We start from the raw sequence: 17,238 nt of genomic DNA, 5'->3' as shown, positions 1-17,238 counted from the left end.
ATTACCTGCACTACCAAATACCAATTGCTCCAAAAGCTTAAGTAGTTGGAGATGGCGTTATTTAATCTTTTATGCTTTAAAACTCCCCCTCACCTGTGGCCCATCTTTTTAGAGTTGGCCCACACGTGACACATTTGACCCCTCTTTTGGGTTGGCAATTACATGTGGATTTTTAATATCAAGTAGTTTTGGGCCCTCGCAACACTTTTTCATGCTGTACGCTTCATTTTTTTTCATTTTTTTTCTCTCATCATTAGAAAAAAGGACAGCAACAACCAAGAATCGGTGGCAAAAAGTATGAGTTATATAAGTATGATTAGGTAAAATAATCAGTTAAAAAATCAGTTGTAAATAGACATACAAGAGCGAACAGATATTACAAGGGTATTGGGTGACAGCCTTACTAAATAGGGGGGTTGGAGGGGTATTGGGCGTTGGAATTGGAGTTGGGGTTATCGGGTATTCAAAGCATTTTTTTTATGGGTAAATATTTAAAGGGATTTGCTAGCGATCGCCATCGCAGAAGGCATTTCGAGGACCAGCTGTTGCTTTAGGGAGCAGCCACATTGGCTCAGATTTTGTCCTTTTCATTTAATTCATCCGAGGTGGCTGCTCTCTCATGCAACAGCCTGTCTGCGAAATGCCTTCTTCGATGGTCCTTAGCAAATTCCATATTTAAAACTTTAGCAAACATTGATTTAGACAATCCAACAAAATTTTTAGGGAGATGATTTTTTCGCCCCCTGTAGGATAATACACCCCCCTTTTAACGTGAATTGTGGCCAGATAAATCGTACCCCCATCTGCACAAATGATGATGCCAGTCACACGGCTCGTAGCTCATCAGATCTGATCTTCCTGTCGAGATCTGTGTAAATCTACGACAGTATTCTCATAATGTGTGTGGGAAGTTGTAGTCCCACATGGATGAACATAGCAACTTTAATGCACCTTGGAATTTCCTAGCAACGGTTGTTTAAGAACATAGATATCCCTACTCTTAGTTGAGCAACAGTTCAGAGACAGTAATCACCTTCCTCATGCATAGAGCCGCCCAAGGGGTTAGGATCATTCAATCAAGGTGGAGTCCGCAACAAGGGCCAGCCTTGAGATTGCCAATGGATCAGCGGACGTTATTATGGAGCAAGGGATTTGCTGGCGTCCATCGCAGAAGGCATTTCGTGGATGGGCTGTTGCAATGAATAAAGACAAAATCTGTTGAAAAGTGAGCCAGTGTGGCTGCTCTCACATGCAACAGCCCATCCGTGAAATGCCTTTTGCGTTGGACGCTAGCAAATCCCATGGAACAATGAATTCCCATTTTTTAATACATGCCTATGGGTAATTTTGTCACTTACAAATAAAAAACCATCACAACGTTCAGTGGCATTTTAGTAGTTTATTACGACCCCCCCCCCCCCCCCCCCCCCCCCGCCCAGCTCATTTTAGCAATAGATGCAGCTTGATCTCATCTAATTTCCTGGGCTAGTTATCTGATGACGTGGAGGTCTTTTATTGGCTCTCCTCCATTTTTAGTCCTACGTGGCATGGCCTTTATCGGTTGGGGGATTTTCACGTGGTTTTAGAAAAGAAAAGGGATCTCTCGAATGGGAGCAATGATTTGAATTGTTTGGTCGTTTTTGCCCTTTGTGTGTGGGGCAGTTGAGTCACACCTTGGGTATTTTGGCTTCAATAGCTTGGATGACCAAAGAGTTTATCAGGGTTTTCTCCAGTTTTTTAGTGCCATGTCAGCAATTTTCTTTGCTTGGTTGCCATTTTTAAAGAAAACCCCTGAGGATTTTCCAAGGATGCCGGGAATAAGAAGTCAACAAGGAGGAGAAAAGCATTGGAGTTGCCTGGATTTGCCTCGGCGCATAGTGGTAAGCAGTGTTTTGTTGCATGGCATACAGTCGGAGGGTAGGGGAATAAGTGGGGGTGCCATTACCAATATATAGAGAGAGGGGGAAGATAGAAAGAGACAAAAAGCAGCATTCTCAAGATTTTTCAAGCAAAACTCTACCATATCGGCGAATTTGGTTTGAAAGGTGTAAGGAGAGGACAAAAATTCCACATTAACAAATATGAAATAATTACTTCCAAGACATGCCAAGGAGTCTTTGGCGAGTTCAATGCAATATAGGCAACCAAATGAGGAATGGCATACCAATTTCAAACAAAATTCCTACAACTGCTGTGATTTTGAGCAACCAAACAGAGGGACCATTTGGAAGCAAGGAAAAAAAAAATTCATGTAAAACGAGTTGTCCTGTTTGGTTAACTCATTTACATAATTTTTTTCCTTATCATCAAGGAAAATTGCGAACCTCCTAGACCGTGAAATTTCGTTTCCACTGAAATTTTATTTTCCATAATTTTCTTTTCACTAGATCCAAGCACCCCTTCAATCTTTTCTGGTAAAAAACTAAACCACAAGTATGTTATCATATATCAAAGAAATGGGTCTCTAGGTTGAGAAAATTTTCCTCAGAATTCTATTTTCATGGAAATTGAGTTTCCAAATGTTTGGCTAACTCATTTTTCATGGAAATTTATTTATAAAATAAAAAAAGGTTAACTATACTAGACCACAGGATTATTTTCCATGGATCCAAATTCCAAACGCCCCCTTAGGCTCTGTTCACTTGTTTTCTAGCTGCAGGAAAAGAAAAGAAAGGAAAAGAATCTGACGTGGAACACTGGAAAATAAAGGAAAAGAAACTGTGAGAAAATTCCTTTTGTGAGAAAATTTCGTTGTTCACTAGGCCGAGAAAGAAAAAGAAAGTATGGAGGCAAAGTGGCTTTCTCAGGAAAGTGATTTTCCCATCCTTTTGGTGAAAAAAATTTAGAGGGAAAGTGTAAGAAAGTTGGTTTTCCACGTTATTATTTATATTTTCCACCTGTGTAATTCCGCTTTCCCGAGAAAACAAGTGAACAGCTAAAATGTCAAATCATGTCCAATCACGAAAAATCTAGCTTACTTTCTTCTCCTTTCCTTTCTCAAGAAGGCAAGTGAACAGAGCCCTAGCATAGCATAACATGCTCTAAGATCTATGTAAAAAAATCAGATATGGCCAAATCAGTCACATTCGTTAATTGGGGAAATGTCAATTTATAGCATATTATTGTGGTTGTATGACTGTATGTGTTAGTGCTTTACATACACGTCATAGAACGTCCAAATCATTCACACAATTGAACGTACAAGTCACAACACCATTCCACTTCAATGAATTCTACAGTCTAAGTAACAATTTTGCTTGGGAAATATAATCACCCCATTCTTCCCCGGGCCACCCCCTTGTAGTGTAATAAGTGTAGTCATGAATACACTAGAGGAGGTTTGCCCGAGGAAAAGAACGGGCTAATATATGACTTACCTTTTTCATATACTTTTCAAATGAGGACTACATTCAATCATTCATCACATTATGCAAGAATCAAATGACCAAATTATAAAAAATGTAGGAGTTATTAAATTGAAAGGAAACAATATTTGCACGCCTTTTTCTTAATCTTCATTTTTTCACTTTTCAATTACTTGTTTAAGGGTTTTAAAACTCACACGAACCGATCTAAAGCGATCAAATTGGTTGATAAAATGAGCAGTGCCATTATCAAAACAAGGGAGTATGCTCATCATTTCCTTTGCAAATTTGTAATATGTATAACACTAATACTTATGAATCTCTGTCTCTCTCTCAATACTTCTTTTGGTATGTAAGCTGAGATTGAACCTCGGACCTCGTGGTTGAAGAACAAAGCCTTGACCACTATACTAGTGGCTCAATCCCAAAAGAATCTCTCTCTCTCTCTCTCTCTCACAACACTTGCTTACTTAAGATACATATTCTCATAAGCTATCAAGAACAACTGAATCTTGTGGTGTGATTTTGACTTGAACAGCAGCCAATCACTAAAAAAACGCATATTGCCAAGTTTTGTAGCTGTAATTTTCATGTACTAGCTGTTGTGTTTACACATGAAATCAACGATCCCACATTGGAAAAGAGCAACTGATGTGGAGGGCCTATAAAGACTTGGGCGCCCTCTTCTTAAAGGCTACCATTTAAGGGTGAGTTCTAACTGGGTCCCAAAAAATGGCATCATAGTAGGGCATGGCAATTCTGATCTACCCTCAAGGACATAGAAAATCCCTCGTGGAAGATCTCTCAGATCCCATGTTTCTCCTGTGTGGAGGAAAAGACTGTTGGGGTTCTACACGAAAGCAATGATCCCACATCGGAAAAGAGCAACTGATGTGGAGGGTTTTTTAAGGGTGAGTTCTACCTGGGTAAAAAAATTACCAAGTTTAGTTTACATAATCAAGGTTAGTCTAATCAACTTCATAAGAGACTAACAAGCGACAGATAATCAGTGTCAAGATCAATGCAAAGTAACAATTTTTGGGTTTGACAAGGACAACATGTACAATGGTCTTGTAGACCGTCATGACTCATGAGGCGACCCACCGGGTCCCATGCCGACCGGACATCCCACCCATAAGATAAACGATTGCAAGAATCAACAGTACACCTTTTTATTAGCAAAACCCTAAAACAAGGCATGAAAGATTGAGGGCCTAAGATCATCGGATCAAGGTAAGGTTAACTACAATGGGCTGTTGTTTAAGTATAAATGATTAAATGACGCTAACTTTAATAGCTTAAGCTTTCGGAGTAATTGGTTGTTTAACATGGTATCAGAGCTATTGCCTCGTAGCGGGCCGGGGCCCAAGAAGTGGCTGTTTGGTTCTGCCTTTTCATTTCCGGAACATATGAAGAGATCAGATGTTTTGAAAAAAATGGAAGTGTAAACCATAAGATTGGCCAAGCCTTATCCTTTTTAAGTGAGTGACTTGGAAGTTCTTTGACCATTTGATTTGGATAAACACAACCCAAAAGACCCAAAACAACTTGTACCTCACATGTGACTCCTTCGTGTTCTCTCTCTTTTAATCTTTAGTCAAGGAGATTCACTACTGGGGACTGATATTTCCACCTTTTTTTAAGCATCTCCCAAGTCCCAATAATTTTGTTTGTCTTTCCTGAAAATGGCTACATTTCCTCCTTTCTGTTTGTCTTTTTCCTAGAAGTGAAGTCAGTTTCAAGAAATGACAAACAAAAAAGAGTGGAGCTGCTGAAAGGGGGTGGAAATATCATTTCCCTTTACCATGCTTCATGTCTCCTTTCTCTGTGCTCAGGCTAGGGCAATCTGGAGAGATACCCCTCCTACTGAAATTTGGAACTCTTGTATTTATCAAGAATGAGACATCCATACCATAGAAATGCTAGGAATCTGAAGTGCCAAAAAATGACCCATTCCTCTCTAATATGGGTGTCTGTAACACCAAAATCACCCATTCCTCTCAAATATGGGTTTGTATGTAAAATCAAAATGCCCCATTCCTTTCATAGATGGGGAGTCTGGAAGATTTATCCACGTCACCCAGTTCCATCTCCAGCCTCCAGTTGTCCAAGTGTTGCAAGATCAGCCCTTTGTTTGATTAGTAGGATTTTGGGGCAATGCGAAACTCAAGATGGATGGTTTAGATTAACGGAAGGTGGGCCCATGTATGCAATACAGGTGTGTTACAATCATAATATGTTTTACAAGTGTGTTAAAATCAATTGTTTGAAAAACAAAATAGAGGGCAGATCTTGGCCTTTGGATCAAATATAAAGCAAGATGCCGCGTGTTGAGTCAGCAAATTGTACAAGTAGGGCTCATTACATGGACATTTCATCTAGTGGGCCCACCATACATCAATGGAAAATTGGAAACATTTCCCATATCAGATTATTCTAGGCATCTAATGGAGCACCTGCCAATGGACGGTTATGAAAGAATCCACCCGATGAAAATAAGTCCATCAATCGAATGGCTAGGATTATCTAGCAGCGTAGTGCCTTATTGGGTCATTGGATGGTGGGGCCCACTATAAATGAGTGATATAGATAAATCTAAGAAACCGCCACATTCAACGAAAAAATGAACTTTATTAGAAATTATGATTGAATAATTCATGTACTTTTTCATCTATAAGATACAAAAAGGAAGATCTACAAAATAGATGGTTCAGATGATTCAAGGGTAGTACCCATTATATTACAGTGAGGTCGTGCCCTCTCAAGACTCACCTAAGATAGATGAGAGTGTGAACATGCACAATGGCTAGAGCAGTGGCATCCATGACACAAACCATCAGAGTTATATGATGTAGAAGTACAAGGGGGCCTACTTGTTCAATGATCCAACACGTAGGATTCTACTGCGTGTATCTTCCATAAAAAAGGCCTAGCTGATGAACGGTTTAGATCATTGAATGGTCCCCAATTGTATTTCTACCTACTCACAGATTTTTACCCACAAAAATATGTGCATGCAATGCAACCTCAACATAGTAACATGATATTTTCTTCTTTCTTTTTTGCAAAGAGTCCTTATAAGGCAATCATTTTCATATCAATTATTTAAAGTTTTAGGACATGTTTGGAAGCCATGAAAGTTTTTTCCAATGAATATTAGTTTATCAAGTTGTGGGAGAGAGACAGGCAGGTTGCGAGAGGGAGAGAATTAAGAGGGCATGAGTGAGGAGAATAAGAAAGGGCGAGAAAACAGGGAAAAGAAAAACTCCATTTGAATAGAGATATTTTTACCTTATTTTTTCAGCCACTTCGCACCATGTCCTCAGTACTCTCTCAATTCACTCCCTCTCCCACTCTCCATACCCCTCTCTCAAGTCTCAACACATGGTATGCTAATATTCCATGAAAAACAAAAAGAGGAGTGATAAATCGACCCCCAAATATCTTGAATCGACTCCCCATGTGTCTTATCACTGCCCAAACAAAAATTATGGCCTTAAGTTCAAATGGGTTGCGTGTGGAAGTGAGACTCTCGACCCTTGGCATATATAATAAGGGATTTACTAGGCAATTTTGAGTAAAGCCATTTTGCAGCTCACCTTTGCACAATAGAACAGCCACACAAGTTGACTTTTCAGCACATTTTGTCTTATTCATTTAATTCATCAGAGGCTGTTCTATCCTGCAAAAGTGAGAGCCTTTACGCGATATGGCCTAGCAAATCCCATATAATAATAGTTCCAATATGCTTAGCATAGCTGGCCTATCAAAACAAAACTTTTTGCCTAACTAGTTGTCTTCACATATGTTTATTGCCATGACATCTCACACCATTCTAGATGTCAACCTCGTAACTCAAGGTTAAAAAAATGAACCTCTCTCTCTCTCTCTCTCTCTCTCTCTATATATATATATATATATATATATATATATATATATATATATATATATGAGGAAAAGGATTGTACGCTCGAGTGTACCTAACCTTAGGTACGCTCGAGTGGCAAATCACATGGGTCCCACATTTTTTTGGTCATATAAACCATTCATTTGCAAGGCCCCATCATAGATAGGGTGCATACCAAAAATCAGCTCCATAGGATCATCCTAATCCATCCATTTGTGGAGGTCAAAATGGACAGACACTGTTTGTCCACAAATCTGCCCATTTTGCACTCCAGTTTTGGAGGGGTTAGGATGATTCAATGGTGCTGATTTTTGGTACACACCCTATCTATGATGGGGCCTTGCAAATGAATGGTTTAGATGACCAAAAAAAATGTGGGACCTATGTGATTTGGCACTCGAGCGTACCTAAGGTTAGGTACACTCGAGCGTACAATCCTTTTCCTCATATATATATATATATATATATATATATATATGAGGAAAATGATTGTACGCTCGACCGTACCTAGAGTTAGGTACGGTAGAGTGCCAAATCACATGAGTCCCCCATTTTTGGTGGGCATCTAAACCATTCATTTGCAAGGCCCCATCATAGATAGGGTGCATACCAAAAATTAGCTCCATAGGATCATCCTAACCCATCCATTTGTGGAGGCCAAAATGGACAGACAGTGTTTGTCCACAAATCTGCCCGTTTTGGCCTCCAGTTTTAGAGGGGTTAGGATGATTCAATGGTGCTGATTTTTGGTATGCACCCTATCTATGATGGGGCCTTGCAAATGAATGGTTTAGATGCCCACCAAAAATGAGGGACCCATGTGATTTGGCACTCTACCGTACCTAACTCTAGGTACGGTCGAGCGTACAATCCTTTTCCTCTCTCTCTCTCTCTCTCTCTCTCTCTACATATATATATATATATATATATATATATATATATATATATATATATATATATGAGAAAAGTGTCTCTAGTCGGCCGACTAGAGAACCTTCTCTAGTCCGCCGACCCAAAACACAGTGGGCCCACAATGTTTGGATGATCCAAAGCATTCATTTGATAGGCCCTGACATAGATAGGGTGTGCCCAAAAAATCAGTTCCATAGGACCATCTTAACCCTTCGATTTGTGGAGCTAAAAATTGGGCAAATTAGTGAAGTTTTATACCCATCCATTTTAACCTCCACAAATCGTAGGGTTGGGATGATCCTATGGAGCTGATTTTTTGGGCACACCCTATCCATGTCAGGGCCTACTAAATGAATGCTTCGGATCACACAAAAACTGTGGGCCCGCGCTGATTTTTTGGCGGACGGACTAGAAAACTTTTCTAGTCGGCCGACTAGAAACATCAACCCCATATATATATATATATATATATATATATATATATATATATATATATATATATATATATATATAGCAATTTTGCATAAGGGTTTGGGATTGTCTAGGCAATTTTGCAAAAAGCCATTTTATGACTCACTTTTTCAGGAGAGAACAACCACATCGCAGCAAATTTTGTCTTATTCATCAATTCATCTGGCGTGGCAGTTATCTCCTGAAAAGTGATATGAGAATGGCTTCTTGCAAAATTGCCTAGACAATTTTATATATAGGACATGGGTGAAATGATTTTTCAGAAGGGTTTGAGCCTTGTTCCCAAGTGGTCATAAGCAAAATGTTACAACTTAGAATATTGTTGATCCCTTGTTCCTCTCGGACAAAGGAAAGGGAATCTTCAATGTATTTTTAATCTTTAAACATGGCTGCAACTTGATTTAGAAATCCAAGCATGCAGTTGTACTCACATAGATATATAAATATGTCACATTATAAAATCCTACATCAACCTTTAAAAATTAATTTGAAAAGTATAAATTAAATAGAGAAGTGGCATTATCAAATATGGAGGTGCACCGACCATGTCGATCCGTGTTTGGAGGAAAATGTATATAAAGAGCCTTTCTTCATTTCTTTTTTGGAGAAGAAACTCAAAAAATAATAAGCCGAGAAATGGTCTTTTATCTAATATAAAAAATATTGCACATATTTATATGAAATTGTTTGTATTTAACATAAATTAGAATTGTATAAATTTTTTTATCCTCGTTCAAGTTTGAAATATTAATGGATGGTTCTAATCACATTGGGGCGGTTTTCCATGGGTATAAAAGATCCCTGGATAAGCTTCTCCGGGGATTGGCTACCCTGCTTGGATAATTTTATCTTGAATAAACCCTTGGGATTAACTACTACTTCTATAGTAAACCTTGTTCATTGGGGCTGTTCTCCAAATGAACAGGGGATATCCAAGGATAAAATAACGGGCGTTGTCCAAATGAGCTATGGCCTTGAAACCATTGTCAGAGCAATTTGGGGGAAATACATGTAGGCCCAGCCCATTTTCAGCCCATGAGTGACCTTGGCCAGTAGGGTACCTTTATTATACCTCTTTTTTTTTTATGGGTACTTTTATTATACATCTTTACACTTATTAACTATAGATTATTAAGGGAATTGATATGGGCACTCCCATCTTTACTTTGCACTTCTCTAATTTACTTTTAAAGGTCCCTACAATTCTTTTATATGATGGGTGGCTGTGAAAACTCATGAAGTCTAAAAAAAGTAGGTACGGCCCACTTTTTTTGATGATCCAAACCGTTCATCTGTTTGGGAACAACGTAAATAGGTTGTGCCCCAAAAAATCATTTCCACAGGATGATTCTAACCCTCCGATCAGTAGAAGATTCCATAAATGATTTTTGGGGCACTACATATTCAGATCAGTTCAGATCAGAGGGCTAGAATCATCCTATGGAAATGATTTTTGGGGCACAACCTATTTACAAATTGCCCAAACAGTTGAACGGTTTGGATCATAAAAAAAAGTGGGCTGTACCTACTTTTTTAGACTTCACGTGTTTTCATGGCCACCCATCATATAAATTCTCCTCAAGATGTATCCAATAGCCAATCATGAATTTAGTTAATAAATGGTAGGGTGTGATCACCAAAACAGAGCACGTAGATTTATTTAGCTTCTTAACTTGCTAGACCCGAATGTGGGCCCATGCGTGCTTGCTTGCATTCATGTGTGTGAATGAGCGTTTGCCTTATGTCGGAATGAAGTTTGGACCCCTGATCTCAATGATGTACACATTAAGTCATCATTACAAAGGCATTTTCACTTACTTCACCCTTCTTCCTACCTTCTTGTCCTCATCAATTTACACTTTCCAATTAAGCTCTGCTTGGATTATAGGAATTTTTTGGAAAGATTGGAAAAGAAGAAGTTTTCCAAAAGTTTCATATATTTCCATTGTTTTAAGAGCAATGATAGATACAAGGGAGCTCCTGCATAAAGAGCGGCAAAAGGGCTCTTCATTGGATCCACGTCATTTTCAGTTACATTTTAAAATCGGTTGAAAAAGAAAAATCAGTTACATTTGATGACGTGATCCAATCATGAGCCCTTTTGCAGGGCTCCTTGTATCTATCATTCCTCTTGTTTTAAATACACATGAAAAAAAAGTAACTCTAACCACTACAGATCATGTTTTATTCAAAGGGATCTTCATTTTATGATGATATCCCTCTAAGTAATCCATAATTAAATCATTTCTCTTACCACGGGTACAGAAAAAATTCTTGGGAAAATATTTTACGCAACTTTTTTTTTTTTTTTCGGAATCCAAATAGGGCCTTAGTTATTGAGGAGGTTTAGTCACGTTGGACTTTGGGGAACTCTGAGGGACTTGAGGAGTAGCATCATAGTCCACTGGGGATTCAAAATCCCTCATGACTAAGCCCCCTATACAAATTTCCATCAATAGCTAACAGGAAAAGTGTTTGATAAAGTTAAGAGTCCCATTATTAAAACAAGTGTGTAGATATAATTTCCCTATATATATGAGGCAATTTATAGAAAACTCTCCATTAAGCAATGTGATGGAAAGATAGAAAGGACTCTGAATTCTTTTCACATGCAGATGCAACACTCTTCTTTTGGGGAGTACCCTACGAGGTGTTGTTTTGCCATTTCTAAAGGAATTTTAAACAATTTTTCTTAGAACAGGGGCGTCTTTATCAAATTTCCCGATAAATAAAAAGCTTTCTGAGTGTAGCAGTATAAGAATCTAAGTAGCCCAACTGGCCTTTTATTTTCAAAAAAAATTCCACTTTGATGGCTGTGCAAGATGTTTACTAAGTTTGTTCATTAAATGCAAATAGTCCTTCCTCATTAAATATGTTTCACTAATAAAGATCATAGTTTACAACTATGAGGTATTTTTAAGGGATTTGCTAGGGACTTCAGATTTTTTTATTATTACAGGTCAAGGTCAATGATACCTCATGTTTTTTTATTTTTTCTCCTAGTATTATCTATGCATGATCCATGCCACCACATTTAGGATGATCCAAACCGTTCATCTGATGGGCCACAGCATAAATAGGGTTGTCCATCATAAATCATCTCCATAGGATTTTCCGAACCCTCGATGTGTAGAGGGTGTAGTCAAATGAACGGTTTGGATCATCCTAAGAAGCGGGCCCCATTGTACTTTCTGAAAATAACTTCATGTGCGTGTGAGAGAGAAAAACAAAGTTTTTTATATGGTGTCCGCGTGAACTTTCATCGTATTCCTTTATAAAAATCTCAAATGGGGTCCAATCCATAGGGTGATCCATATCATTCATTTGTTGGGGCTTAGCTTAAATAGGGCCTCTACCACCGTTGGATGATCCTTACCCTGCTCTTATTTATCTTTGATATATTAGCAATATTTTCCATTTTTCCTCCGCTCGAGTAGGTAGATAGTCAACATCATGATCAATTTTTGACAATTGAATTGTGGGTTCTTTAAATATAAGTCAAGACCGTTGATATTACAAAGCATCATGATGCTCGTGGTCCCATGTCCAATGGGCCCCATCCAGGAGCTAAACAAGGCTTGACGGATCGAAGGGCTTAGATCGTCAGATCAAGGTGGGGTGAGTAGCATTGAATTAGGCATGTGGTTCTCGATCAGATCAACGGATGGATCACATCCACATGGCACATGTGAGTCCTAAGAAGTGACCCTTAGAAAAGAGCCTAGCAACCATAGTTTTTTAAGCAATTTTTTCTCCAGTTATTTTGTATTAACACTCATCTGGTGATTCTAGACCGTTGATCAATGGTGATGAATTAGGCATCTGGAAAATTTCTTTAAGTCTTTCATTGTTGTAAGCTTGCAAGTGAGATCTACCGTCAGCATCAGACCTGGGCCCACTGGATGGCCTTAGGAGAGGGCTGTTAGCACTACTATGACAATTATGGCTAAATAGTGCTTGAGAATTTCATATTTGCTGATTAGTGCCTGCTATACAAAATTATTGCTAAATAGTCCTTGGGAATTTCATATCTGCCAATTAGTCCCGGCTTTTGAAAATTAATTGCCATATCATCCCAAAAACAAAATTAACCTCAACCTTTGCTCTCACACCACCATTGCACAATCTCTCTCCACTCTTTTCTTAGGCTCTGTTCACTTCTTTTCCCCGGAAAGGAAAGGAAAGGAAAGGAAAGGATTTTATTTTCCTTTCCTTTCCAGGTGACATGGCAGAAGGGAAAGGAATGAAGAGGAAAAAAAGGCTTCGTTTTCCATGGAAAGCCTCTTTCCGATATATTTAATCGGAAAGCAAATCTCAAGCAACAGGGAAAAAGTCAATTTCCACATCATTTTTAGCCTTTAAATAAGAAATTCCACATCTGATAATAGTTGTCCCTGGAAAAGAAGTGAACACAGAAATTCTGTCTTGTCAGGGAAAAAAAAGGTTGTTTTCCATGGAAAACAGCACCAGGGAAAAGAAGTGAACAGAGCCTTAGGGAAATGATATTTCCCCCTCAGACGGAAAATCCCCTTTAACGTTTTTTGTTAAGTTTTAAAAGCAAAGAAAAATGTTAAAGGCGTGAATTTATCCTCGAGCAGTGAAAAATCCGCACAGGGAGATTTTATCAGTTTAGGAGGGGAATATCAGTTTCCTGTTTTTTTAACGTGATACATTCGACTCTTTTTCTTCGTCGGGCCACTACCCTCTCTATTGTGTTTATGAGTAATCTTTTTACATTAAAATAGAGTAGCGCATGAAAGAAAAGTGGTGAATATATCATTTTCCTTGTTTAGATCTTTTGAACAATGTAAGCCCATTGTATTCTTAAAAAAAAGTACGCCTATCAAATGATGTATATCTCATATCTCAAGAAAAAAAAAATCATCTCCATAGAGTGATCCTAACCTTTTACATAGGTAGAGAATTATATATGGTGTCATTAAGAGGGCCAGATTCATCCGACATATAGCCTATTTACATTGAGGCCAAACAAATGAATTGTTTAGATCTTCGAACAAGGATCACAAACACCACACAGTATCTCCTATTTTATGCGATATAATAGGTGGGTGCCACCTTCTTCGAAGGCCTTTCCACAACATAAAGAATGTGCACATTCACACATACATCATGTAAAGTGGGGTCCACCTTTTATATGTGCAACTAATTACGGACGCCGTATAGGACCCAAAACATTCACTTATTTGGCCTCAATGTAAACAGGTTGTGACCCAAAAATCATCTCCATAGGATGATCCCAAACCTCAGATTTATAGACGAACGATGCCGTATATAATTCTTTGCGGATCAAGCCAGATAGGAATTAGGATCATCCTATAGAGATGATTTTTGGGTAAGACCAATTTACGTCGGGGCTAGCAAATGAACGGTTTGGATCTATGAACAAAGTGAGCTCAAGTGATTTTTCAAAAAATATACATTATGTGTCCGTATTTTTTAAAATTATGATAGGCCTACCTTGATTAAAAATCCAAACTAAGGGAAATGTTATATTCGCTCCCTTTTCTCTCCTGGGCCACCCCCATTTCATGTAAAAAGAGTAGTCATAAACAAGGTTTTAAATTTCGACCGAAATCGAAAATTTCAGACCAAAATTTCGGGTTTCGGTCGACGGCTAAATCGAAATTGGGTAACCTCGAAACATTACTTTATTTCGACGAAATTAATTTTGGTTGAAATTTTGTTTTCCTGAAATTTCGGTCTTGAAGATCCCGTTAAAATGTATATCTTATTCATTATTTAATATTTCCCTAAACCGAAATTTCAGCTTGGATAAAATATTGCATTTTTTATTCTGTCAAATTTCTAACGAAATTTCGGCAAAAATTTCGGTTTCGGTGAGTAGCAAAACACATTCCGAAACTGAAAATTAAAACCTTGGTCATAAATACAATAGATGGAGTGGCCCGATGAAGAAAAGGGGGCCACTTAGGGTTTAGGTTTGAGGGCCACTTCAGTTGTTGGCCCCACCAAATGTTCACGTTAAAAGAGTGGAGAGGGTGTGTGTGCAATGCTCGTGTGAGAGAGAAGGTTGAGGTTAATTTTTTTTTTTTGATAGGTAAGCTGGGGTTAGCCAAGACCCCGACCAGATATATTAAAAGAAGGATAAGATATACATGAGATACGAAAAGCAACCCTTCCAGAACTTGGAAAGGAGAACAAACAACAAAGGAAGCACAGACACGCTAACAAAAGAGACCAAAACAGACTAACAACAAAATAAAAGCAAACCAAACAACAAAAAAAAAAGATAACTCTCTCAACTAGAAGGGCCGGTTTGCTTTTTTTCCTATGAACCCTTTGCCACGAGTCATGATCCAGGGTCTGGGCATTCCTTCCTGAACATCTTGATGACTACACTCCCCAATGGTGTAGGGATCAGAGACCATATGATCTAGAGTAGCAAATCGGTTAGCATGGATTGGGACAATAGGACTAGAGGTTTTGGGTTCTTTGCTTTTTCCAACCAAATTTATATTTTCCTCATCACCATGGACAGATTTAGAATTGCTATATCCATCAACTTGAACTTTTGGGACATCCTTTGCTATTTGCTTGGATTTCCAAACTTGTTTTAGAGGCAAATTAGAAGTTCTCGGAGATTCTGAAAAATAATTGCATTTGTCATATTTAAAAATTTAATGGAATAAAGAAGGGTCCTCTTTCTATGGGAATTATTTTTCAAAAGCAGGAACTAATTAGTAAAGGATTTGCTAGGGTCCATCCCAAAAGGCATTTCATAGCTAGTCTGTCATGTCAAACCAGCCACCTCATCAATGAGGACAACAGCTTTTGTCTCCATTCACGAGTTGGTTGGTCTGAGTCTTCTGACCTGCGACGAGCAATGGACACTAGCAATTTGCAATTAGCAAATATGAAATTCCTAAGATCGATTTAGCAATAATTTTGCATATTATGGGAACGAGAAAAAAATCTAAGGAATTCAAAAAAATTGAAAAATTGGATGCGAGTTTCTTTTTCTTTTTTTCCTCTTTTTTACTTTTTTGGGTTTTGAAGAAATAAAATATGTCATTGCCGGGTTCTCCGATTGAATCGGCGATTTATTGCAAGGTTGTTTTCCAACACCCCTGGTTAACACGTCGTTATCCAGTAGGGACATGGTAGCGGCGGTAGTGGTGCAAAAAAGAAGAGCTTGGTCAGTAAAATGTCCAAAACACCCCTGTGTATTGTCCGTACCATTTCAGAATCAACGCAACTGTTTCACTCCCTTCAAAATTACCAAATTACCACTCCTAAGGACATTACGAGACAGTTCTTTGTTTCCTTCTCGTGGGCTGATCAAGGAGATTGAAATTACTTAAATCTCCTTAACCTTTTCCAAAATCATAAATAAAATAGCCATTTGGTTTCCGAGTTGGCCTGAAACGTCTCATACTGACCAAAATACCCTTATTATAACTTATCCTAAAGGGTCTTTTCCTAAAAAGGACTTGAATTATAGGTGAATAACAACAAAAGGGAATGAAAATATTATTTCCTTTTGATCCAAACCGTCCATGTGATGGAACACAACGTAAATAGGTCGTTCCCCAAATACCATTCCTATGGGATGATCCTAACCCTCCAATCTATAGAGAATTTCATATTATGGAAACTCTATAGACCAGAGGTCTAGGATCATCCTGTGGAAATGATTTTTTGGGCACAACCTATTTACGTTCTAGCCCATCACATGGACGGTTTGGATCATCGTATAGTGTGGTCTATAAATTACTTTTTGAAAAATACTAGACCATAAGGGCTTATATATATATATATATATATATATATATATATAAAAGTTATCTACACACTAGCTTAAAATACAGTGGGGGCCATATTATTTGGGTCATCCAAACCATTCATTTTTAAGGCTCTCACATAGATGGGTGTCCACAAAAAATCAAATCCATAGGATCATCCTAACCATTCGAACTGTGGAGGCAAAAAATGGACTAATTTGTGAAGGTTTAAAGACATCAATTTTACCTCCGCAAATCGTAGGGTTGGGATGATCTTATGGATCTGATTTTTTGTAGACACTCTATCTATGTGAGGGCCTTTAAAATGGATGGCTTGGATCACCCAAACAATGTGGACCCCCACTGTATTTTAAGCTAGTGTGTAGAGAACTCTCTACACATATGTGTAGGAATCGTTCTCTCTCTCTCTCTCTCTCTCTATATATATATATATATATATATATATATATATATATATATATATAAGCTAACTTAGCTACACCGCCGGCTTAAAATACATTGGGCTCACATTGTTTTGGTGATCCAAACCATTCATTTGATAGGCCCTCACATTGATAGGGTGTGCCAAAAAAATCAGCTAGGTAGGATCATCCCAACCCTTCAAACTGTGGAGGCAAAAATGGACAGATTTGTGAAGGTTTTTACACGTTCATTTTTGCCTCCACAAATCGTAGGGTTGGGATGATCCTATGGAGCTGATTTTTGGGGCAGACCCTATTTATGTGAGGGCCCATTAAATGAATGGTTTGCATCACCCAAACAATGTGGGGCCCACTGTATTTTAAGGTCGACGGTGTAG

Source organism: Tasmannia lanceolata, unplaced genomic scaffold (genome assembly GCF_043159265.1).
Source record: "Tasmannia lanceolata isolate RefF3 unplaced genomic scaffold, GAP_Taslan_0.1 ptg000006l, whole genome shotgun sequence".
In the NCBI taxonomy this organism is placed as follows: Eukaryota; Viridiplantae; Streptophyta; class Magnoliopsida; order Canellales; family Winteraceae; genus Tasmannia; species Tasmannia lanceolata.
This window is presented reverse-complemented; position numbering follows the sequence as displayed.